This window comes from Lynx rufus, unplaced genomic scaffold, assembly GCF_022079265.1.
Source record: "Lynx rufus isolate CCGP_SWC_20201006 ecotype Redwood Valley unplaced genomic scaffold, mLynRuf1.p SCAF_1, whole genome shotgun sequence".
Taxonomy (NCBI): Eukaryota; Metazoa; Chordata; class Mammalia; order Carnivora; family Felidae; genus Lynx; species Lynx rufus.
In genome coordinates, this window is record NW_025814823.1 from 161,943,145 (window position 1) to 161,968,294 (window position 25,150).

Here is a 25,150-nt window from a genome sequence, read left to right on the forward strand (position 1 = left end):
GTGAGAGTGATATTTAAAGTGAGTTTTAAAAGGCCAGCATTACCTTGATTCCAAACAGACAAAAACCACACTAAAAAAGAGAATATGGGGTGCATGGGTGGCTCAGTTGGTTAAGCATCCAATTTGACTCAGGTCATGATCTTACAGTTTGTGTGTTCGAGACCCACGTCAGGCTCTATGCTGACAGCTCAGAACCTGGAGCCTGATTTGGATTCTGTGTTTCCCTCTCTCTCTACCCATCCACTGCTCATGCTCTGTCTGTCTGTCTCTCTCTCTGAAATAAATAGATACGAATTTTTTTTTAGAAAAAAAATATCATCTATAGGCTTATATCCCTTATAAACATGGATGCAAAAATTATCAACAAAATACTAGCAAGTGGAATCCAACAGTACATTAAACAGCACGATTAAGTGGGATTTATTCCTGGACTGCATGGGTGGTTCAATATTCACAAATCAATCAAGGTCATATATCACATTAATAAAAGAAAGGATAAGAACCATATCATCCTCTCGGGGCGCCTGGGTGGCGCAGTCGGTTAAGCGTCCGACTTCAGCCAGGTCACGATCTCGCGGTCCGTGAGTTCGAGCCCCGCGTCAGGCTCTGGGCTGATGGCTCGGAGCCTGGAGCCTGTTTCCGATTCTGTGTCTCCCTCTCTCTCTGCCCCTCCCCCGTTCATGCTCTGTCTCTCTCTGTCCCAAAAATAAATAAACGTTGAAAAAAAAAAAAAAGAACCATATCATCCTCTCAATACTTGCAGAAAAAGCATTGGACAAAATACAGTATCCTTTCTTGGCAAAAACTCTCAACAAGTAGGGAAGGAGGGAATGTACCTCAAAGTCACAAAAGCCATATACCACAGCTAATATCATCCTCAATGGGAAAAATTGAGAGCTTTCCCTCTATGGTCAGGAACAAGACAAGTGCTGTCCTCTCTCACCATCATTATTTAACATAGTACTGGAAGTTCTAATCTCAGCAATCAGACAACAAAGAGAAAAACAAGGCATCTAAAATGTCAAGGAAGAAGTCAAATTTTCATTATTCAAAAATTACATGATACTCTATATAGGAAACCCTAAAGACTTCACCAAAAAAATTCTAGAACTGATACACAAATTCAGTAAAGTCATAGGATATAAAATAAATGTACAGAAATCTGTTGTATTTCTGTACACCAATAATGAAGCAGCATAAAGAGAAATCAAGGAATCAATTCCATTTACAATTATATGAAAAATAATATGATACCTAGGAAAACCTAACCAAAGCAAAGAGGTAAAAGACCTGTATGCTGAAAACTATAGAACACTTATGAAATCAATTGAAAATGACACAAACAAATGGAAAAACATTCCATGCTTATGAATTGGAAGCACAAATATTGTTAAATGTTTATACTACCCAAAGCTATCTACAGATTTAAGACCATCCTTATTAAAATACCACCAGCATTCTTCATGGAACTATAACAAACACTCCTAAAATTTGTATGGAACCACAAAAAAACCATGCTCAGCCAAAGCAATATTGAAAAAGAAAAACAGCTGGAGTCATTACAATCCCAAACTTCAAGCTATGTTACAAAGTGATAGTCATGAAGACAGTAGAGTATTGGCGCAAAAATAGACATTTGGGTCAGTGGAACAGAATAGAAAACCCAGAAATGGACCCACACTACATGATAAATTAATAATCTTCAACAAAGCAAGACAGAATATTCAATGGAGAAAAGACAGTCTTTCAGCAAATGGGTTTGGGAAAACTGAACAGCAACATGCAGAAGAATGAAACTGGACCACTTCCTTACACCCTACTCAAAAATAAATTCAAAATGGATGGAAGACTGAAATGTGAGACAGGAAACTATCAAAATCCTTGAGGAAAACACAGTCAGCAACCTCTTTGACCTCAGCATTAGCAACTTCTTATTAGACACATCTCTGGAGGCAAGGGAAAGACAAGCAAAAATGGACGATTGGAATTTCATCAAGATAAAAAGTTCTGTACAGTAAAAGAAACAATCAACAAAACTAAAAGGCAGCCTACAGAATGGGAGAAGATATTTGTGAATGACATACCTGATAAAGGGTTGTTATCTAAAATCTATAAAGAACTTATCAAAGTCAACACCCAAAAAACCAAATAAGCTAGTTAAGTAATGAGCTGAAGACATGAATAGGCATTTTTCCAAAGGAGACATTCAGATCGTTAACAGACACTCAACATCACTCATCCTCAGGGAAATACAAATCAAAATAATGGTGAGATATCACCTCACACCTTTCAGAATGGCTGAGAGTAACAACATAGGCAACAACGGATGTTGGCAAAGATGTGGAGATAGAGGCACCCTCTTAACTCTTGGTGGGAACACTAACTGGTGCAGCCACTCTGGAAAACACAATGGAGTTTCCTCAAAAAGTTAAAAATGGAACTATCCCACAATCCAGAAATTTCGCTACTAGGTATTTACCCAAAGGATACAAAAATACTGATTCAAAGGGGCACATGCATCCTGATGTTTATAGCAGCACTCTCAACAGTAGCTAAAGTATGGAAAGAGCCCCAATGTCTATCAACTGATGAATGGATAAAGAAGAGGTGGGATGCGTGTGTGTGTGTGGGGGGTGTACACACACCCACACACACAATGGAATATTACTCAGCCATCAAGAGAATGAAGTCTTGCCATTTGCAATGACTTGGATGGAAATGGAGTGTATTATGCTAAGTGAAGTAAGTCAGACAGAGCAAGACAGATACCATATGATTTCACTCATATGTGGAATTTAAGGAACAAAACATATGAACATAGGGTGGGGGAAAAAGAGAGGGAAGCAAACCATAAGGGACTCTTAACTATAGAGAACAAACAGGGTTGATGGAGGAGAAGTGGGTGAGGGATGAGCTAAATGGGTGATGGGAATTAAGAAGGACACTTGGGGTATTGAGCACTGACTGTTATATGTAAGTGATGAATCAGTATTCTATTCTTGAAAGCAATATTACACTATATTTTAACTAAGCAGAATTTAAATAAAAATTGAAAAAAATAAACTGAGTTTTAAGTGATGAGCAAGACTATGTCAAATTAAGGGAATGAGGGTTGACATGTAGAAAGAGAATAAATAGTATGTGGAAGTGAGACTGAACTTTTGTCTCTGTTTAGGATTAAATCTCAGAGATTGGTGCATGGATTTCTGAGTGAGATGGGGAAGGTACATGGGGCAAAAAAAGGAGGGCTTTGAAACAGAGGTTAAAGAGTCTTGAATTTGTCAGAAGGCTGATGGCTTTATAAACAAGGAGTGGATATCATTGGTTTTGTCTCTGAATCAGCCTCTGTGTGCAAATGGAGTAATAGGGGCATGGAGACCAGCACAAACTACTTTTAGTAGTATTGTAGTATCTCAGAATATTATATCAGCAAAGGGATTGGAAAGAAATCTCTGTATTGAAGAGGTATTTAGCCACTATAAGTAACGATATTTGGTTATTTGTAGGAAATAGATGACTACGTTTTGGCCTTAGTAACTAAGTGGATGATGATACCACTTGTTAAGGTGGGAAACTCAGAAGAGTAAAATGGGCAGAAACGGGGGGAAATGTTTAGCTTAAGTAGGTTAAACTCACCAATAAGCTGCTTGTCTATCTGAATTTGGAAGCAGGAGACAGTCTGGGTTGAAAGCTCGCTGAAAGGTGCTAGTATAAAGGGACCACTGCCACTATGGGAGTGAGGAGGTGCCTGACAAGGGGAGGGTAATGGCAAGAAAAGAGCTGAGGACTGTGGCCTGCCCACAGTCAGGGCATCCTGCATGTGGCTGATATTCAGCAAGTCTAAAATTGATTCAGATTTGGAAACAAAAAATGAATATAATCCTCTCATCTCAATGGTCTTCTCCATGGAGAGGTAGATTTCTGCAAATTACATTTTTTTAAGTTTTTATTTAAATTCAAGTTAGTTAACACACAGTGTAATAATAGTTGTGTACGGTATAGTGATTCAACACTTCCACACATCACCCTGTGCTCATCACAAGTGTGTTCCCCACTCCTCCAGTAACCATCGGTGTGTGCTCTATAGTTAAAAGTCTGTTTCTTGGCTTTCCTCCCTCTTTTTCCCCCCTTTGTTTGTTTATTTCATATCTTAAATTACACATATGAGTGAATCATATGGCATTTGTCTTTCTCTGACTGACTTATTTTGCTTAGCATAATACTCTGGCTCTATCATGTTGTTGCAAATGGCAAGATTTCATTCTTTTTGATGGCTGAGTAATAGTACAATGTATATTTATATTTGAATAAATACCTAGTAGTGCAATTGCTAGATTGTAGGGTATTTCTATTTTTAACTTTTTCAGGACTGTCCATACTGTTTTCCAGAGTGGCTGCACCAGTTTGCATTGCCACCAACAGGACAAGAGGGTTTCCCTTTTTCCACATCCTCACTAACACCTGTTATTTCTTGTGTGCCATTCTGACAGGTGTGAGGTGATATCTTATAGTAGTTTTGATTTGTATTTCTCTGATGATGAGTGATATGAAGCCTCTTCTCATGTGTCTCTTGGCCATCTGTATATCTCCTTTGGAAAAGATGTCTATTCATGTTTTCTGCTCATTTTTTAATTGGATTATTCATTTTTGGGGTGTTAGTTTGGTAAATTCTTTATAGATTTTTTATAGGCCTCAGTTTCATTTACTTTATTTTTTATATATAATTTATTGTCAAATTGGTTTCCATACAACACCCAGTGCTCACCCCTTTATCAGATATGTCATTTGCAAATATCTTCTCCCATTCTTTAGGCTGCCTTTTAGTTTTGCTGATTTTTCTCCTTTGCTATACAGAAACTTTTTATCTTAATGAAGTTCCAATAGTTTATTTTTCTCTCAGGAGACATATATAAAGAAGTTGCTATGGCCAGTATCAAAGAAGTTACTGCCTCTGTTCTCCTCTAGTATTTTTATGGTTTCCTGTCTCATATTTAGGTCTTCCATCCGTTTTGAATTTATTTTTGTGTATGTGTAAGAAAGTGGTCCAGTTTCATTCTTCTGCATGTTGCTGTCCAGTTTTCCCAGCACCATTTGTTGAAAAGAGTCTTTTTGGGGGGTGGATATTTTGTCCAGCTTTGTTGAAGATTAATTGAGTGTATAGTAATAGGTTCACTTCTGAGTTTTCTATTCTTTTCCTTTGATCTATGTTGTCAGTTTTTGTTCCAGTATCATATTGTTTTGATCACTACAGCTTTGTAATATAGCTTGAGGTCCAGACTTGTGATTCCTCCAGCTTTGTTTTTCTTTTTCATGGTTGCTTTCACTATTCAGGGTCTTTTGTGGTTTCAAACAAATTTTAGGATTGTTTGTTATAGTTCTGTGAAAAATGCTGGTGGCATTTTGATAGAGATGGCATTAAATCTGTATATTGATTTGGGTAGTATAAACATTTTAACAATATTTGTTCTTCTAATCTATGAGCATAGAATGTCTTTTCATTTCTTTGTGTCATCTTTGGTTTCTGTCATCAGTGTTGTATAGTTCAGAACATAGGTCTTTCACCTCTTTGGTTAGGTTTATTCATAGGTATCTTATTGTTTTGGGTGCAATTGTAGATAGAATTGATTCCTTTATTTCTCTTTCTGAAGTTTCATTATTGGTGCATAGAAATACAACAGATTTCTTTATGTTGATTTTATATCGTACAACTCTGCTGAATTCATGTATCTTTTCTGGTATTTTTTGGTGGAAAATGTAGGGTTTTCTACATACAATATCTTGTCATTTTTGAATGGTAAAAGTTTGACTTCTTCCTTGCCAAATTGGATACATTTTATTTCTTTTTGTTGTCTGAATGCTGTTGCTAGGACTTCTAGTACTATGTTGAATAACAGTGGCGAGAGTGGACATCCTTGTATTGTTCTGGATTATAGAGGAAAAGCTCTCAGTTTCCCCATTGAGGATATTAGCTGTGGGTTTTTTATATATGGCCTTTTTTATACTGAGGTATGTTCCCTGTAAACCTACTTTGTTGAGGGTTTTTACCATGAATGGATGTTGTACTTTGTCAAATGTTTTTTCTGCATCTATTAAAATTATCATATGGTTCTTATCCTTTCTTTTATTAATGTGATGTATTACATTGGTTGATTTGCAAATATTCAACCACCCCTGAAGTCCAGGAATAAATCCCACTTGATCATGGTGAATGACTCTTTTAATGTATTTTTGGATCTGGTTTGCTAGTATTTTATTGAGAACTTTTGCATCCATGTTCATCAGGGATACTAGCCTGTAGTTCTCTTTTAGTGCAATCTTTATCTAGTTTGGGAATCAAGGTAATGCTGGCCTCATAGAATGAACTTGTAAGTTTTCCTTCCTTTTCTATTTTTTTTTTTTTGTAATAATTTGAGAAGAGTGAGTGTTAACTCTTCTTTAAATGTTTGGTAGGATTCACCTGTGAAGTCATCTAGCCCTGGACTTTGTTTTTTGGGAGGTTTTTTTTTTTTAATTATTGATTAAATTTCTTTGTTGGTTATTGGTCTTTTCAGTTTTTCTATTTCTTCCTATTTCAGTTTTGGTAGTTTATATGTTTGTAAGAACTTATCTATTTCTTCTATGTTGTCCAGTTTGTTGGCATGTGGTTTTTCATAATATTCTCTTATAATCATTTTTATTTCTGTGGTGTTGGTCCGTGAAATCACTAACACCGCAGAAATTCTAATTAAAATTTTTTAAATTTGATATCAGCTATCAGTTTGACTTGCTATGTCCCTGTTGTGTAAGATTTAGCCTGTCATGGCCTCACTTCCTGCCATAGCTTTAATAGAAACACTCTGATGCTCTTCCCTGTGGCCTGGACCACAAGATTTTGGCACTGAGTACCACCAAGAGTGGCCATTTAGAGAAAATCTATCCTCTTAAAAATAATAAGCGTCTAATAGACTTGTTATTTAAAGCTTATTAAGAACTTACTGTATAAATGAGTACTGAGAAAATGTCTTTTGCTTTTTGAGTATTGAAGTCGTGGAACAAGGAAAGTGGAAAGGAAAAAATAGTTCAAAATTCGTGCAAAATAGAGGAACATTATGTGAAACCAAAATGACAAGGCAGGTAGGCCCCTTAGGCCTGAAACAAAATGTTAATCACTGCCTTTGAGGCTATCCATATTGAAGAGATATTGATACCATGACCGTAACAACAAAGATTTATTTAATTGGAATCTAATATCTCACTGCACATTATTTTAATCCTCGTTCACATTACCTACATGTTAACATCTTTAAAAAAGTTTTTTAGTGTTTATTTATTTTTGAGAGAGACAGACAGAGCGTGAGCTGGGGAGGAGCAGAGAGAGAGGGAGACACAGAATCTCAAGCATGCTCCAGGTTCTGAGCTGTCAGCACAGAGCCCGACACAGGGCTTGAACTCATGAACCATGAGATCATGACCTGAACTGAAGTCGGACAATTAACGGAGCCACCCAGGCACCCCATGTCTTTTAAAATTTTAGAAACAAATAATTTTTTATTAAAATTTTTTTTTTACTGTTTATTTATTTTTGAGAGAGAGAGACAGAGACACAGACTGTGAGCAGGGGTAGGGCAGAGAGAGGGAGACACAGAATCCTAAGCAGGCTCCAGGCTCTGAGCTGTCAGCACAGAGCCCAATGCAGGGATGAACTCACGAACCATGAAATCATGACCAGAGCAGATGTCAGAAACTTAACCAACTGAGCCACCCAGGCGCCCTGAGAAATAAGTTATTTTTTAAATCCTGTGAGTTTTTATAGGTGGTCCCAGAGGATGGGTGGCCAATTGGTTATCACATCAGAATCACACCATTTCCATATGATTATATCCTATCTGACCTGACTCCTTGCAGCAGAAAGACCTCCTGCAAGAACTAGTCTACCCCCCAAAGCATCACTGAACAGTGTGCTCAGAGACACTTCCCCATCAAAGGTGGGTTCTCCTTACTGAATCACCTATTCAGGATCTCAGATCCTCAGGTACAATGAAGTATAGCTTTGAAATGGTAGGTGACATTCTGCTGCTTATTGTGTTTTCACACAATGCTGCTCTTGATCATGTTGTCACTTCACATGAAGGGACCCAGATGGAGAATAAGTTGACTTTTGCTGTCTTCTCAGAAATGAACAAAAAAGCTCTCTGGGAGAGTTGGATCTTGAATTTTCTATCTCGATTGAGCACTATTTCGCCTGCCTGCAAACCTACCACACGCTACACGCTTTCCAATTGCCTTTAGACTTGCTAAATGCATTTATAGACTGAGAACGAGCAGTTGGAAAAATGTGGTAGATAAAATAAAGTCTTTTTCACACTGCCCCTTTTATTATTGTGTTATAAAAACCCAGGCTCAAAATAGATTGAGGTAGATTTATCTTTTAATGAAAATCACCAGGAGGTTGGAAGTCAAATATTCTTATCTTTTTCTCGCGTCTCCGAGGCAGGACTCGTTTGCAGTGCTGACCTCACAGTACAGTCCTAGAGGGAACTACAATGATATTGTGTATTGACTTCCTTCAGAAGGGACTTTTAAAAGAGACAATGAAGCTAGCATGCCTCCTTTTAGACTCCGTTGTCCAGGCTTGTGCATGTCAGCTTTTCCAAGAGCAAAGGGCAGAAAAGTTCAGGAGCAATTGTCTCTGGCAGAAAGAAGCAAGTTCTCAGGACATTGTCAGGCAGCTGGCCTCAGCCGCTCTGGAGGCCTTCTGCTGCACTTATAGGCTTCAATGCCCACCTGAACTGCAGGTTGGAGGCTGGGCAGGTCCATCCCACTGGGTCCTTTCACACATTCCCGCTGCGGGGTCGCCTCACAGGGCAGCTGCCTAGTTAACTGCCCAGACCCTTTACCACATGGCGATGCACCTGCTGGTTCCTGCTGCCCTTGCGGCTTCCTGACTCCTGAATGGGACTCTCAGAAATATGTCTAGTGTGAGAGTGATTTCACCAACTTTTTTTTGTCATAGTTTTTCAACTTACATAAGCCAGTGGGGAAATAATTCTGTGCTTCCTTGTATTTTCACTTTCTTCTTGCATGGATTTCAAAGTTCATAACAGAGAAGAGAGAGGTTGGGTGTTGGTGTTGGGAGAAATGAAAGCAGAGGAAATCAGGAAAAGTAGGCAAGGGAAGAGAAGAGGTTGGGTGTTGGGAATGGGAGAAATGAAAGCAGAGGCAATAAGAAAAAGTAGGCAAGGGAATGGCATTTAAAGGAGATTGTTATCAGTCAGCATTTCAACAAATATCTGTGGAAAAATCACTCTGGGGGAATATAGTAATGAGAATTTAATGTCAAATGATTGTAATTTTATGCCTAAATACACTCAACATGACAAAGAATTCTCTTAATCTTAATTAGGAATAGGTGGGAGCATTTTAATTTTTTCCACAAACTGCATAGCTCCTGGAACTAATTGCTTCCAAGAGCAATAGATAATAGAAAAACACGATTGCATCGTATGTTCTGAAGAACATAAATAGCATCCCACTGATTTCTTAACTCCCTGAACCGGAGAAGCATCTCAGTCTAGCTGGTAGTAATTAAAATTCCATATATCTATCTATCTAAATGGAAGGTTTTACATTTTATGTAATTACTGCACAATCACCTTACTATGAATGAATCCCATGTGCAAATGGCAAAACGAACTTGAAGAACTGATTTGGTTAAGTACTTTTATATCTATTACTCCTGAATAAAAGTCTCAATGAAATTGTATACTGCTTAACATTTTAAGGAATTTTGTACTTTGATAAAACAAATATGTTTTCTATATAGATACGCTTGTCTGACACTTGTGTATTTATAATAAAATCTACTCCTACCCTACTCGTGTCTTCCTTTTTTGTTTTATTTTTTAATGTTTATTTGTTTTTGAGAGAGAGAAGGGGTAGGGGCAGAGAGGGAGACACAGAATCCAAAGCAGGCTCCAGGCTCTGAGCTGTCAGGACAGAGCCCAATGTGGGGGCTCGAACCCACAAACTGCAAGACCATGACCTGAGTGGAAGTCGAACACCTAACCAACTGAGCCACCCTAACACCCTGTATCTTCCTTATTTATTTATTTATTTATTTATTTTATTATTATTTTTTTAATGTGAAATTTATTGTCAAATTGGTTTCCATACAACACCCAGTGCTCATTCCAAAAGGTGCCCTCCTCAATACCCATCACCCACCGACCCTCCCCTCCCACCCCTCATCAACCCTCAGTTTGTTCTCAGTTGTTTTTTTTTTTTTAATTTTTTAACGTTTATTTATTTTTGAGACAGAGAGAGACAGAGCATGAACAGGGGAGGAGCGGAGAGAGAGGGAGACACAGAATCTGAAACAGGCTCCAGACTCCGAGCTGTCAGCACAGAGCCCGACGTGGGGCTCGAACTCACGGACCGTGACATCGTGACCTGAGCCGAAGTTGGATGCTTAACCGACCGAGCCACCCAGGCGCCCCTGTTCTCAGTTTTTAAGAGTCTCTTATGCTTTGGCTCTCTCCCTTTCTAACCTCTTTTTTTTTTCTTCCCCTCCCCCATAGACTTCTGTTAAGTTTCTCAAGATCCACATAAGAGTGAAAACATATGGTATCTGTCTTTCTCTGTATGGCTTATTTCACTTAACACTCTCCAGTTCCATCCACGTTGCTACAAAGGGCCATATTTCATTCTTTCTCATTGCCACGTAGTATTCCATTGTGTATATAAACCACAATTTCTTTATCCATTCGTCAGCTGATGGACATTTAGGCTTTTTCCATAATTTGGCTATTGTTGACAGTGCTGCTATAAACATTGGGGTACACGTGCCCCTATGCATCAGTACTCCTGTATCCCTTGGGTAAATTCCTAGCAGTGCTATTGCTGGGTCATAGGGTAGGTCTATTTTTAATTTTTTGAGGAACCTCCACACTGTTTTCCAGAGTGGCTGCACCACTTTGCATTCCCACCAACAGTGCAAGAAGGTTCCCGTTTCTCCACGTCCTCTCCAGCATCTATAGTCTCCTGATTTGTTCATTTTGGCCACTCTGACTGGCGTGAGGTGATATCTGAGTGTGGTTTTGATTTGTATTTCCCTGATGAGGAGCGACGTTGAGCATCTTTTCATGTGCCTGTTGGCCATCTGGATGTCTTCTTTAGAGAAGTGTCTATTCATGTCTTCTGCCCATTTCTTCACTGGGTTATTTGTTTTTCGGTTGTAGAGTTTGGTGAGCTCTTTATAGATTTTGGATACTAGCCCTTTGTCTGATATGTCATTTGCAAATATCTTTTCCCATTCCGTTGGTTGCCTTTTAGTTTTGTTGATTGTTTCCTTTGCTGTGCAGAAGCTTTTTATCTTCATGAAGTCCCAATAGTTCATTTTTGCTTTTAATTCCCTTGCCCTTGGGGATGTGTCAAGTAAGAAATTGCTGCGGCTGAGGTCAGAGAGGTTTTTTCCACCAAAAGTCTTCTAGAACTGATACATGAATTCAGCAAAGTTGCAGGATACAAAATCAATGTACAGAAATCAGTTGCATTCTTATACACTAATAATGAAGCAACAGAAAGACTATAGAAAGCTTATGAAGGAAATTGAAGAAGATATAAAGAAATGGAAAAACATTTCGTGCTCATGGATTGGAAGAATAAATATTGTTAAAATATCAATACTACCCAAAGCTATCTGCACATTCAATGCAATCCCAATCAAAATTGCACCAGCATTCTTCTCGAAATTAGAACAAGCAATCCTAAAATTTGTATGGAACCACAAGAGACCCTGAATAGCCAAAGCAATATTGAAGAAGACCAAAGTGGGAGGCATCATAATCCCAGATTTTAGCCCCTACTACAAAGCTGTAGTCATCAAGACAACATGGTATTGGCACAAAAACAGACACATAGACCAATGGAATAGAATAGAAACCCCAGAACTAGACCCACAAAAGTATGGCCAACTAATCTTTGACAAAGCAGGAAAGAATATCCAATGGGAAAAAGACAGTCTCTTTAACAAATGGTGCTGGGAGAACTGGACAGCAACATGCAGAAGAATGAAACTAGACCACTTTCTTATACCATTCACAAAAACAAACTCAAAATGGATAAAGGACCTGAATGTGAGATAGGAAACCATCAAAACCCTAGAGGAGAAAGCAGGAAAAAACCTGTCTTCCTTTTTTAATGAGCCACAGAACTACTTGACATCCAGTCAGGGGAACAAACTGTTTAGCCTTGCTAAACAAACTTGATTAAATTTAAACTCCTCTACTCATCTGAAATTGGCAGACCCTCCCTCAAAACGTACTGGAGCCTCCCTGAAACCAAGCATTGTGTGAAGAAAGGAGGTTTCTTGGGGTAAAAAATGAAAAAGAAATGTTTCATTTCTTCCTCTTACTTTAGTTTTCCCTAAGATACACTAACTTTATTCATTTGTGCCATGAAAATTATGTTCATAACTGGATCTGGTTGAAAAAGTTTACTTTAACCGTATTAGTTGAAAATATATGAAGACCTTTTCCTAGTGAAACTTATAATCCAGAATAACAAAATTATTATTTTGATAGAAACATAACCAAAACCATTCATGTGGGCACAGGTTTTTACATATGTGTAAATTGATGGGAAGTGCAGCACACTGTCCCCCAGTCTGAGAAGCATACCTATGTTCTTTCTTTAGTAGGAGTCCTATTTAAAAAAAAGTTAGAAGACTCCTATGTTTTAGATACACTTAGAAGTGCATATCTGACATTATGAATGAAGATGAAATAGGTACTGCTATGGTAAACAAACTTTATTTTGTCTTATTTGCATAGCAAAGTTGTGTAACCAAAATGAGAAGGTCTCTATCTACTGTTTGTTGTTGTTTTCTTTGATAAGGTGACCTATGATAAATCAAAGTGACCAGTGGTACCATGAGATTGTTGAAAATGTTTGACAGAGAGGAGGCACTTTACAACCTTATATTAAAAGAGTGAACAAGTGAATGAATGATAACTTGGATTTATGATTATCATTATGGCATAATAAACTTAGGAAAGTGTGAAAGGTGAGCTCAATATTTTAAAATTTGCAGCTTTCGATACTTTTTAAAAATGAGCATCCAATGTTATACTGAATTCCTATATATAAAGTTATGATTTTCGTCATAAATAATGAGTTTGTTCAATTAGCCATAGGATATTTTCCTACTTCAGTCTCTTTTTTGGCAATCAAAATTATGGACCTGAGTGTCCATGGTAACTCTAAATCTTCAAATATTTTTAAAATGTTTCTTCCCCAGGGCACCTAAGTGGTTCAGTCAGTTAAGCATATAAGCATAGCTCAGGTTATGATCTCACGGCTCTTGTGAGTTTGAGCCCCACATCAGGCTCTTTGCTGTCAGCACAGAACCTGCTTCAGATCCTCTGTCCCCCACTCTGTCTGTCCCTCTCCTGCTCACGTGAGTGCATACTCTCTCTCTTTCAAAAATAAATAAACATTAAGAAAAATACCCCCCTCAAAAACTTCTGTTTGAGCACCTGCTATGTGCCATACAGTTTTAAATGCTGAGAAAAGTGAATAATAGAAGCAGGACCTTCTGCCTTCCCAAACTTAATATTCTAGAGAAGTAGAGAGTAAGTGAAAAGTAAGTAACATATAGGTATCAAATAGTGAAGAGTGTTGGGGGTAAAAAATAAGGCAGGAAAGTGAAATAGGTATAAATTTAATATAATTTAATAAAAAAGGCCCACTGAGACTGTGATATTTAGGAAAAGAACAGAAGATGAAGAGAAAGTGAGCCATAGAAGTATCCAGGTGTGGAGGGAACACACTTGTAGGACTGACTTTATGTCTAAATGAGATGGGAGGGGATGGGAATTTCCACTACTTGGATACCTGCATTTTATTTTGGCATCAAGATTCATTCGAATGTTAGTCTTCCAGAGCATGCGTTCAAAACAAGGTTAATCCCCATGACTTCCACATTCTCCCTGAGTCAGGAAGGAGGATCTTACTGTATTTTGTCATGTAACTGTCCATAATGTCAAACCTCTAATCGTATGAATATTTGATACAGGCATTGGAATAAAAGCAACAAAGATCAGGTCTAAATTAGACTCAGGAGGCCGAGATATATTTCTCATACTCATGATCATCCTGAAAATCCCAAAACAGGCTCCTCAGTGAGGTCACCTGATCACAAGGGCAGAGTAAAGAAGAGAGCAAGAGCTAATGTTTGTGAGTCCGAACTTTCTTCTTAAAGCCATAATTAGGACTCAACACCTGGTGTCTGACTGTTCAGAAAAGTCTGGAGGCCAAGGGAAGGGAGCGCTAGCTTGGCAGCAGTAGCTCAGAATAAGAAAACCAGACTTCCTGCCCACTGAGCCCTGGAAGTCTAGATTTTAGAACCAGGCATTACTAAGGGCCCTGTGTCCTGGAACATCTACAAAGTCAGTATGGGCAAGTGGTTTTGTACCTAAAAAGTTGTCCATAACACCTCCCCTTGAGATGAAAAGACAGGCATTCTGTGTAATTGGCAGGTGGTTTCTAATTTTTTTTTTTTTACTCATAATTGCAAATAAAGGAGTTTACATTATTTTTTTTTTAATTCAAGTTGGTTAAATACAGTGTAGTCTTGGCTTCAGGAGAAGAACCCAGTGATTCATCTCTCACATATGACACCCAGTGCTCATCTTAGAAAGTGTCCTTCTTAATGCCCATCACCCACTTAACCCATCCCCCACCTCCCTCCAGCAACCCTCAGTTTGTTCTCTATATTTAAGAGTCTCCTGTGCTTTGCCTCCCTCTGTGTTTATAACTTATTTTTCCTTCCCTTCCCCTATGTTCATCTTTGTGTTTCTTAAATTCCGCATATGAGTGAAATCATATGATATCTTTCTTTCTCTGACTTATTTTGCTTAGCCTAATGCCCTTGAGTTCTATCAATGAATGAATAAAGAACATGTGGTTTATATATACACCACATTATATATATATAATGGAGTTCTACTTGGTGATGAAAAAGAAGGAGTTTAGATTTAAATACTTGGTGGAACATCTTTTGTCCTTTCACACAGAAAGGACAGGTGTTTGTGGCCTGAAGTTTTGGGCCAATGCTAGATTACTCACGAGGAAAACAGCCAGCATGATAGGAACACAGTTTTTGTTTTGTTTTGTTTTGTTTTGTTTTTTAAGAATTTGATAAGGGGCACCCGGGTGGCTTAGTTGGTTAGGCATCCGACTTCGGCTCAGGTCATGATCTCACGGTTCGTGAGTTCAAGCCCCATAATGGGCTTTGTGCTGACAGCTCAGAGCCTGGAGCCTGCTTCGGATTCTGTGTCTCCTCCTCTCTCTGCCCCTCCCCTGCTCATGCTCTGTCTCTCTCTGTCTCTCAATAATAAATAAACGTTAAAAAAAAATTAAAAAAAAGAATTTGATAATTGATTTTAAAAATGGATAAACCCAAAATTGTTTACTTTGTAACAATTATTTTACTACATACTAGTGTTTCTATTTTTGATTATATATGGAAGCACACTTTACATTTTAAGGGTTAAGCTCTGTAAAGAATGTACTTCTTGCCTGGCTAGAGCTAACAGGTTTCTTTCTCAAGCTGTAAAGATTTTCACTGTGGACAACCAGGTGATATTAATATATAATGCCTATCAACAAAGTATTTTGAGATCCTGCAGATCAAATTTTGCATTGTAGCAATTTGTGGAATAAGAACAAGCTAATGCAGCATGAAGGAAACAGTTAAGCGACTTCTCTTGAGAATACAAATGAGACAGAAAAGATCTGGTCAACACTAATTGATGGCTAATAACTAACTCATTTGCACATCTCTAGTACACTTATCATTTATTAAACGTCAAACGCTACATTGAGAAGATAATTTCAAACTCCATGAATTTTCGTCATTAATTACCATCTTTTTGTAAAATCAAATATATCCTCAACTGTAAGACTCTGTTACTTTAGGTGAAATTAAAACAAAATAAATCTTCCAATTATGCTATAAGCACTAAATGCTAAGTAGCACTCTGACTTTAGACTTGTTAGAATATTAAAATATGTTTGCCTTGGATTCAGTTAAATATAGTAGTTAAATAATTTGTGCATTAAAAGTAACATGGACGTACTATGTGTTGGATACTATGAGAGGCACCCTAGTCATAACAGAACTGGTACAGTACAATCTCTGTCCCCAAGCTGTCATGAGTTTGCAAAAGTAGATATAAAGTTAAATATGTAATAATAATAAAGTTTGGACAGTGCTTTGATATAGGAAATATGAATCGATGTTTGAACTGGGACCCAAATGATAGATTCTAGCCAGCTAATATGTAGTGGGTGTCAGGAAGGGTGTTCTAGCTAGGAGGAGTAAACCAGAGGAAATAGGAAAATGATGGTGCTAAAAAGTTTTAGTATGGCTAGAACATACTATTTGGGTCATAAAATTTAAGTGTCAAGAAATGTGATTAAAGAAACAAAAAGATACAAGTTCCTGAAGGGTTGATAAGCCAAGAGTAATAGAAAACTACACTGAAATCTGTAGTAGCTATCATTTAATACAGTCAGGGTCCTAGCCACCCTGAGTGCATCTTCTCCTTGAAATACCCTGTTTCCTTTGGAGTGAAGTGGAATTAAATGTTTGTTGTAAGGAAAATGTTTACCTGGAGGATCAACCTGTAATTAAGAGAACTTTGTGACCTGAGACGTACAGGTGTGCACATAGAGTGCATCTTGACACATGCAGAGAAGCTTCGGCTCTGCATCTGGGAAGCTGGAGGCAGGATGTTGTCTGAAAATTATTCTTTCATCTGAATACTACAACAGACTGGATTTTAAAATTTGCGTTCACGTAACAGAATACTAAATAGTAGTGAAAATGAATCAAATAGTGCTAAATGTATCAACACCAATTTAGGCCATATCATACTAAGAGAAAAATCCAGTGGTAAAATGATACATAAAAGTATAATTCTACTTTTATTAAGTTTAAACCATGCATAATAAACTATACATTATTTAATAGTATAAACATAAATTTACCATGGAAAATCAAGGGTTCTATATTCTATTTTGCTATGAACATATGTTAATATATATGTTAAGGTTTGTATATGAGAAAATAGGTTTTTTACAATATTTCTTCCTATCAAGTACCTTCAGTGTATAGTATATCACAAATCCTTCTCCTATTTAATTTTTTTAAATTTTTTTTTAATTTTTTTTTCAACGTTTATTTATTTTTGGGACAGAGAGAGACAGAGCATGAATGGGGGAGGGGCAGAGAGAGAGGGAGACACAGAATCGGAAACAGGCTCCAGGCCCTGAGCCATCAGCCCAGAGCCCGACGCGGGGCTCGAACTCACAGACCGCGAGATCGTGACCTGGCTGAAGTCGGACGCTCAACCGACTGTGCCACCCAGGCGCCCCTTTTAAATTTTTTTTAACGTTTATTTATTTTTGAGACAGAGAGAGACAGAGCATGAACGGGGGAGGGGCAGAGACAGAGAGGGAGACACAGAATCGGAAACAGGCTCCAGGCCCTGAGCCATCAGCCCAGAGCCCGACGCGGGGCTTGAACTCACGGACCGCGAGATCGTGACCTGAACTGAAGTCGGCCGCTTAACCGACTGAGCCAGGCGCCCCCTATTTAATTAATTTTTGTCAGTCATCACATCTTAGCATATCTATGTGTCAAACTCTATGAGGGTATTACACTCTCTAGTTAACAGATAATTTGAAAATTAGAGATTTCAGAGCAAATAAGTGAGAGAGCCAGGACTAGACCAGGCCTTTTTGTCTGTAGTCCCGAGCTTCTTTCTGCGTAGACACCACTGATTATTGACTATGAAAGTTCCCTCTGCCCCAAACTATTAAATAAGAACAGTCTTGAGCCCTGCTACCCAAGTCAATAGTCATTAGCCTTATGTTGCTATTGAACACTTTGGCAGCTATGAGTTCAGTATTTGGGGATGTGTCACTCTATGTGTCCCTGAAATTTCTTCCCCAAACATGGCTCCCTTTTTGATAAAACAAGCTTCTTTGAGGGGCACCTGGGTGGCTCAGTCAATTAGGCGTCCAACTTTGGCTCAGCTCATGATCTCGCATTTGGTGAGTTCAAGCCCCACGTCTGGCTCTGTGCTGACAGCTCAAAGGCTGGAGCCTGCTTCGGATTCTGTATCTCCCTCGCTCTGCCCCTCCCCTGCTTATGCTCTGTCTCTCTCTGCCTCAAAAATAAATAAAAACATTTTAAAAATTAAAAAAAAAAAACAAGCTTCCTTGTTTGAGAGTTTTACCTTCTTTTGGAGCTGGGCTATTCACATAATAAGTTTTGGATTAGTCCTCAGCTTTCTCTTTTTCCCCCCTCAGAGGGAGAATACATCTGTGTGAACTCTCAGGGGGTCCCTTTCTTTATCTTTTTAGTTGACTGTTAATTAGCAATAGCCATTTGTTGTATTTTTCTAGAGTATCAGTTATGATGTTTAACAATAGTCATTTAATCCTATTTTTTCTTAAAACTGTTATTTCCCCTATACCTGTTATATGATACCAGTATACTATTTTGATTCACCAAATGATCCAGGATAGAACCTAAGTCAGTCTAGGGTGCATAAGTTATACTTATGGCACAGAATTCCATATCAATTATTTCTGTTGAACTGTTGCTTATCCCTCAGCTCACATCTATGGCTTCCTAGGGGGTTCCCTCGGACCAACTGACAGAGAGGGAAAATTCAGGTCTAATTCTCTGATGAGTCAGCTTTAGAGGATTCTGAAAATGTACATCTGCTGTACTTCAGCACAATCCAAGCGTGGTCCTACAGGACAGTGGTAAGAGGGAACCCTCCCGGTAAGCAGAGTTGGGAGTAGTATGCTTGGTCATTCATTCTGTATCAAAGTGACACATGATTTAACTAGTTGAATAGGAACCTAGAAGGACAAAGATCGGAACATAGAAAAAAAGGAAGTCTGGAGTATTACTTTCAGATAGATTTAGATTATTGTGTATCTCATGTTTGACAGAGACAAAAAACCTCCGTCACAGAAGAATATGTCAACTACTAGGTGGACAAGATGACCCATCCTACTGATGAGCGTCAACTCATTTCTCAGCCAGTACAGTGTTTGTACAATGCACCCATGAACAAGTTGTCTGTGGTGGCTGAGATGGAACTATGCATGGACCCAACAGTGTGGGTTCCTTCTCACTAAGGCTGAGTAACTATTGCCACTGCTGAATGTACAACCTATCAATGGTAGCAACCAATGTGGGCCCTCAATATGGTACACACTCAAGTTGAGCAATTTGAAGGCATATTGAAATGATACATGGTGAAGTTATTGGACCCTTTCAAATTAGATCCTTCAAGAGGAGACAATAATTTAAACTTAGCAGAATTAACATAATTCTGGGTATGGATTTGCTTTCCTACATTCAGTACTTCACCAACCTTATCATCCAGGGTCTTAAAAAACTCCTAATTCATTAGAATAGGATCATCAAAATTTCCTTGCACTAACAGGCCAATTTTATGGCAAACAAGGTGAGGTAATGCATGCATTTCCATTACCACTGACTCTACTTGTTTTACTCCACACTGTATCACCATAAAGTGTTAATGTGATAATAGAAGGACCTCTTAACTCCTCAGTAAAATGACAGCTCAGAGCTAAGACACCATGCAGGTTTGGTATGCTATCTTTTAAGATGTGTAATATCCATTAAACTAATGGCCAATATATAATGTTGTGTCCCTAACATCTAGACTTCCAGTCTTGTAATCAAGTAATAAAAGTACCATTGGTACTTTTCCTGTTCCTTTTCCTATCAAGTAATAAAAGTACCATTGGTACTTTTCCTATTGCTTTTCCTATTACTCCTGTCAGTCTATTTTAGAAATCTTTGTTTCTGGTATTCACAATTCAGACTCTGTTAGATGAGAAGTCTTGATTTCTAATGTGGGAATGTTTCTTCCAGCGGACGCAATAAAGATCCCACTGAACCTGAAGCTAAGATTACTACCTCATTGAGTTGGGCTGCTCATGCCAATGAGTTATGATTTTGGCAGGGGAAATTGACCCTAAACTTGACAAAGAGATAGATTTGGTGCTATACAATGGGGAAGGAGGAGGTATGTCTGGGACCCAGAAGATTCACGGGGTGTCTCTTGTTGCTTCAGTCCTCAGAAATAAATCTGAGTGGAAAATTGCAGCAATCAGAGTCCACCATGGATAAGTCAACTAAGTGCTCAAACTCCTTGAAGATTTGGGTCACCTCTTAGACAAGAAACCCACATTAGCTGAAGAGAGGGAATTCTAAGAAGGAGATGATGAATACCAATTATGATTTGGAATGGTTTACAGATGATAGGACTAAAGTTGCCAAATTAATCCTCTTCTGTAAAGCTTACAGCCATCTGACAATTTGGATTGGTTATGGATTGGAATTAATGGAGGTTACCAGCCTATACGAGTGGTACATTAGATTAAATACCTTGTGCACTGCCTCATTTCTTCCCTGCCTCATGTCTCATGCTAGTAATTGATTTAGCAAACAATACTGCACAGACTGTGCCTAATATTAAGCATGCATTGCTTCTTGCATACTGCTTGGGTGCTTTTCTGGCACATGCCTTGGGACATCTGTGGGAGCTACCTGAGAATTCACTTATGCTAACCAAAAGTTCAGGAAGTTTATCACTCATGGAGAAACTCTCAATGGAGGATAGAGTCTGATGCATAATTGCTTCTTCTTTACATTCCTTGAATTTTGAGATGCTTCTAAATTTCCTCAGTCCAGGTGGGACTGAGCACTCAGTCTCCACAGAAACAATTTGAAAACACATCTTTATATAGTTCTCATCTTTCCTGTTATGCTTTCCCTATGTCTTACTCTATTCAGTCTGCTATAACAAAATATAATAGACTATGTGGCTTATGAATAATAAACTTTTCATCTTTACTTTTCATAGTTCTGGAGGGTGAGATATCCAAGAACAAAGCACCTCCAGATTGGGTGTCTGCTGAGGGCCAGCCTCCTGGTTCAAAGACAGCCATCTTCTTGTTATGTAATCACATGGTGTAGAAGGTCAGGAAGCATTCTGGGGCCCTTCTTCTATAAGGACTAATCCCATTCATGATGGCTCCACCCTCATGACATAATCACTTCCCAAAGTCCCCACCTCCAAATACCATTACATTGAGGATTAGATTTCAACATATGGATTTTGGAGGGACACAAGCATTCTGTCTCTGGCACCCTGTTTCCTCACTTCCACTCCCTGGGAACATGTGCCCAATACACTATTTGCATTAAAACCACTTTGACCTGTGTTTTAAAGGGAACTTATATTATGAATGACATGAATATGCATATTTTTTCTCTGGATAGATTCCTTAAATTTGTTATCCCCACATATCCATACATGTGCCAGTTTAGAAAGCATCAGAATAGGTAAGATATCTAGAGGTGTAGAGATAAAAGAAGAGGGAAAAGGGGTGCCTGGGTGGCTCAGTTGGTTACATGAATGAGTCTTGATTTCGGCTCAGGTCATGGTCTCATGGTTGGTGAGTTCAAACCCCACCCCCACCCCCTATGCTCTATGCTCTGTGCTGACAGTGTGGAGCCTGCTTGGAATTCTCTATCTCTCTATCTCAAAAATAGATAGATAGATAGATAGATAGATAAAAAAAAAAAAAGGAAAAAGAGAACAGAAGAGTTCTGCCACCCCCCCCTGCAGCCTGTATTACAACCACTGCCCTACACCATTGTCTCCTTCCCTATTCATGGGTGCTACAAGGCCATGCCCATGCTGCTGGCTGGCCAGGGCCAGAGCTGGAAGAAAGAAGTGGTGACCAAGGAAGCCTGGCTGCAGGACTCACTCAAGGCATCCAGTTTGTATGGGCAGCTTCCTGAGTTTCAGGATAGAGATCTTATCCTGAGCCAATCCAATGCCATCTGAAAGCTGCTCCCTTGGGCTCTATGAGAAAGACCAGTGGGAGATGACTCTGGTGTATGTGGTGAAAGACGATGTGGAGGATCTTTGCTGCAAATACCTTGTTTTTATCTATACAACTACAAGGCAGGCAAGGAGAAGTATATAAAGGCATGACCAGAGCACATGAAGCTTTTTGAGATCCCACTGTCCCAGAACCAGGGGGACCAGGCCTTCATCTCGGGCAACCAGATGTCCTTCGCAGACTACAACCTGCTGAACTTGCTGATTCACCAGGTCCTGGTCCCCAGCTGCCTGGACTCCTTCCCCCTACTCTTGGCCTGTGTGGTGTCTGTCAGTGTCTGGCCCAAGCTCAGGCCTTCCCCTTCTCCTGGCACACAAAGTTCCCCATCAACTGCACCAGGAAGAAGTGAGAACATGGGACACTCTCTGTACAGGGTGAGGGCTACCTGCCTTCCTGTCTCCAGGAACAATAAAATTTACAAGTGAGGCGGAAAAACAAATAAAAGAAGAAGAAGACTGAAGAAAAATCCTCAGAAACACATTTTAGATAGGACATAGAAACAGAAGCCCATGAAGCAAAGTGAGGGTGTGGTCACTGAATTAGAGGTAATAAAAGAAGGCTCACATTCTGTATCTTGGAAAGTTTGACCAGGTATATTTTCAAATTCTGTGACCATCCCAAAATCAAACTTAAAAGTCATGATAATTTAGAAACGTATCAAAGTGATAAAAATAAATCATTGTTAAAAATCATTACTTGGAGATAAGTACAAGACTTTTTTTTATGGTGCATTCCATCTAGCTGGAAACAAAGTAGATATTAATATTAACAGAGATATTTGGAAGTGGAGAATCTTATTCAGTGGATAATTTCAGTAGGTCTGCAGTTATTTGGCCTTGGTAGTAGGTATTTGGTTTAGGGAGGACTTCAGTTTTATTTAAACTTATCATTCAAAAATGGTTCTGGTTAGGGGGCACCTAGGTGGCTCAGTTGGTTAAGCATCTGACTTTGGCTCAGGTCATGAACTCACAGTTTGTGGGTTCGAGCCCCCCGTCAGGCTCTGTGCTGACAGCTCAGAGCCTGGAGCCTGCTTTGGATTCTGTGTCTCCTTCTCTACCCTTCCCCTGCTCACACACTCTCTTAAAAATATACATTAAAAAAATTTTTTAAATGATTCTGGTTAGGAGTGGGGGTGAAAATTATATAATGTCCATAAGCAGGAATTGAATTCCATTTTATGGGATAATAGTTTCTCAGACCCTACTCTTCAGATTACTAAAAAAAAAAAAAAAAAAAAAAAAAGAAAAAGAAAAAGAAAAAAAAAGAAAAATGCAGTTAGTTTGTGTTCTTTAGTTGTTAGTGGAGTACTGCTTGTCTTGATTTTACCACCTGACTATAAACCATGCCCCATGTAGCCTGTGTCCTCTGCCTGGCCTCCTTTATGCTTCCTGAACTCTCTGGGAACTCTAGAAATAGAATACTTGTTACCAAAGGATCTGATTACTTATTTTCTTGTATGTCTCTTCCAAGGAAACCTCATGTTTAGTAGAGTGCCTAATAAGTAGTATTACTTCATAAATTTTGAATAAGCGTAACCATTATAAGATGAAGTATTTTTAGATTTTACCTACCATGAAGATTTGCAAATACATACATATCAAATGAGTTTATAAACTCACGTAAGAAAAACATGCCATCAGTGTCTACAAAATTAAATTGCCACATAAATGAATGCCTACGATATTGATAAAAAGTAGCACTAAGAACTATGAATTCAGGCAATTATTATAACAATCCTCAAGATTGCATTACAATGATGGCCGTAGAAAAGCTGAGAATACTTAGTTTTCTTTTACCTAAACCTATGTTTTAGCTTTGCAGAGCTCAGCAAATAAGGACTTAGAGTACATTAAAGGCCCATATATATATTTTAATTTGACTTCTTGGCAGAGACTTAAGAAACATTTCTATTTATGTGCACATGGTAAATGCCAAACAGGTGAGCTTGCATCTACCATTATTGTTCTGTATCTGAGAGACAAATGATCTATTTGAACACAATGACCCTATGCCCAATCGTGGAGAAAACTAACATGGAACCCACAGTGAAGCAACTCCAGCGTACGATCTTTCCGGGAAAACATCTGCTACCAACTGAGTGTGTTTACATTTTGGCAGCACTGACAGATGTGCTCATAGACAGCACTTCTGTGTGGTGTTGGGGGGGTAGAGGTAGGGAAGTTGGGCCGGACAGACAGCAGAGAGCTTACTATAATACACTGAGTGTTTCCAGAAAATGCAAATTAGCACCTCATAGCATTTGTTTCTTCTTGTGCTGTTAATGCCTTCATGCTAACTAATTTGTTCCCATTGCCCAGAATGAGCAATAAAGTTAGGTCTGAGACTGCTCTTAAAAAATGTAGCCATGATCTGATTAATATTTTAGGGAAAAAAAAGAATAATTGTTAATGTAAAAATTAATATAGAAACTTTGTAGAATGTTTCAAATATTTTTATATTTGAAAATATTATTAGATAATATTTTGATCTATGAGAAAAAGAACACTGAATAAATTAATTATCAACCTTTCTGCCTGCTGTTACATGTTTTCTTTTCTGCACTGTTATGTTCTGAAGTATTATCCAAAGTGTGTTGTGTAGAACATAATTTCACACTTAATAGAAGTTATATGTAAAATTACCAGTGTCTTTTCACATAGAAATTCCTTTCTTTATTGTAAGATTTCTCAGATCCTTTACTATGTTGGTATATTTTCTGAATCTCTAAGAGAGAGATACACAAAATTCTTATCTAAAGACCATATTTTTGTGGAACATGTCCTGGACTAGTATTCTCTGTGTTTACTTGAGAACTTCTGCTTTGGTAATTGAGTCAGAAATCAGCAATCTGGAAACAAAAAAGTAAAAAAAAAAAAAAAAAAAGACAGAGAGAGAGAGAGCATGAGCTCTATATTGGCATTCAATTATTTCACATAACTTGTTTATTGAAGTTTCAGAAACTAAGCAACTAAGTAACTGAGATATATGTTTTAAGAATGAATCAAACATTGGGGTTCCTGGGTGACTCAGTGGTTAAGCATTGACTCTTGATTTCAGCTCAGGTCATGATCTCATGGTTCGTAAGATCCAGCCCAGGGTCTGGCTCTGTGATGACAGCATGGAACCTGTTTGGGATTCTCTT

General features: G+C 38.4%; 1 pseudogene; it reads left to right on the forward strand.

Annotated features, from left to right (window-relative positions):
• The first annotated feature begins 20,318 nt into the window (after positions 1–20,318).
• Positions 20,319–22,433, forward strand: LOC124509933 (glutathione S-transferase P-like; annotated as a pseudogene).
• The last annotated feature ends 2,717 nt before the right edge of the window (positions 22,434–25,150 follow it).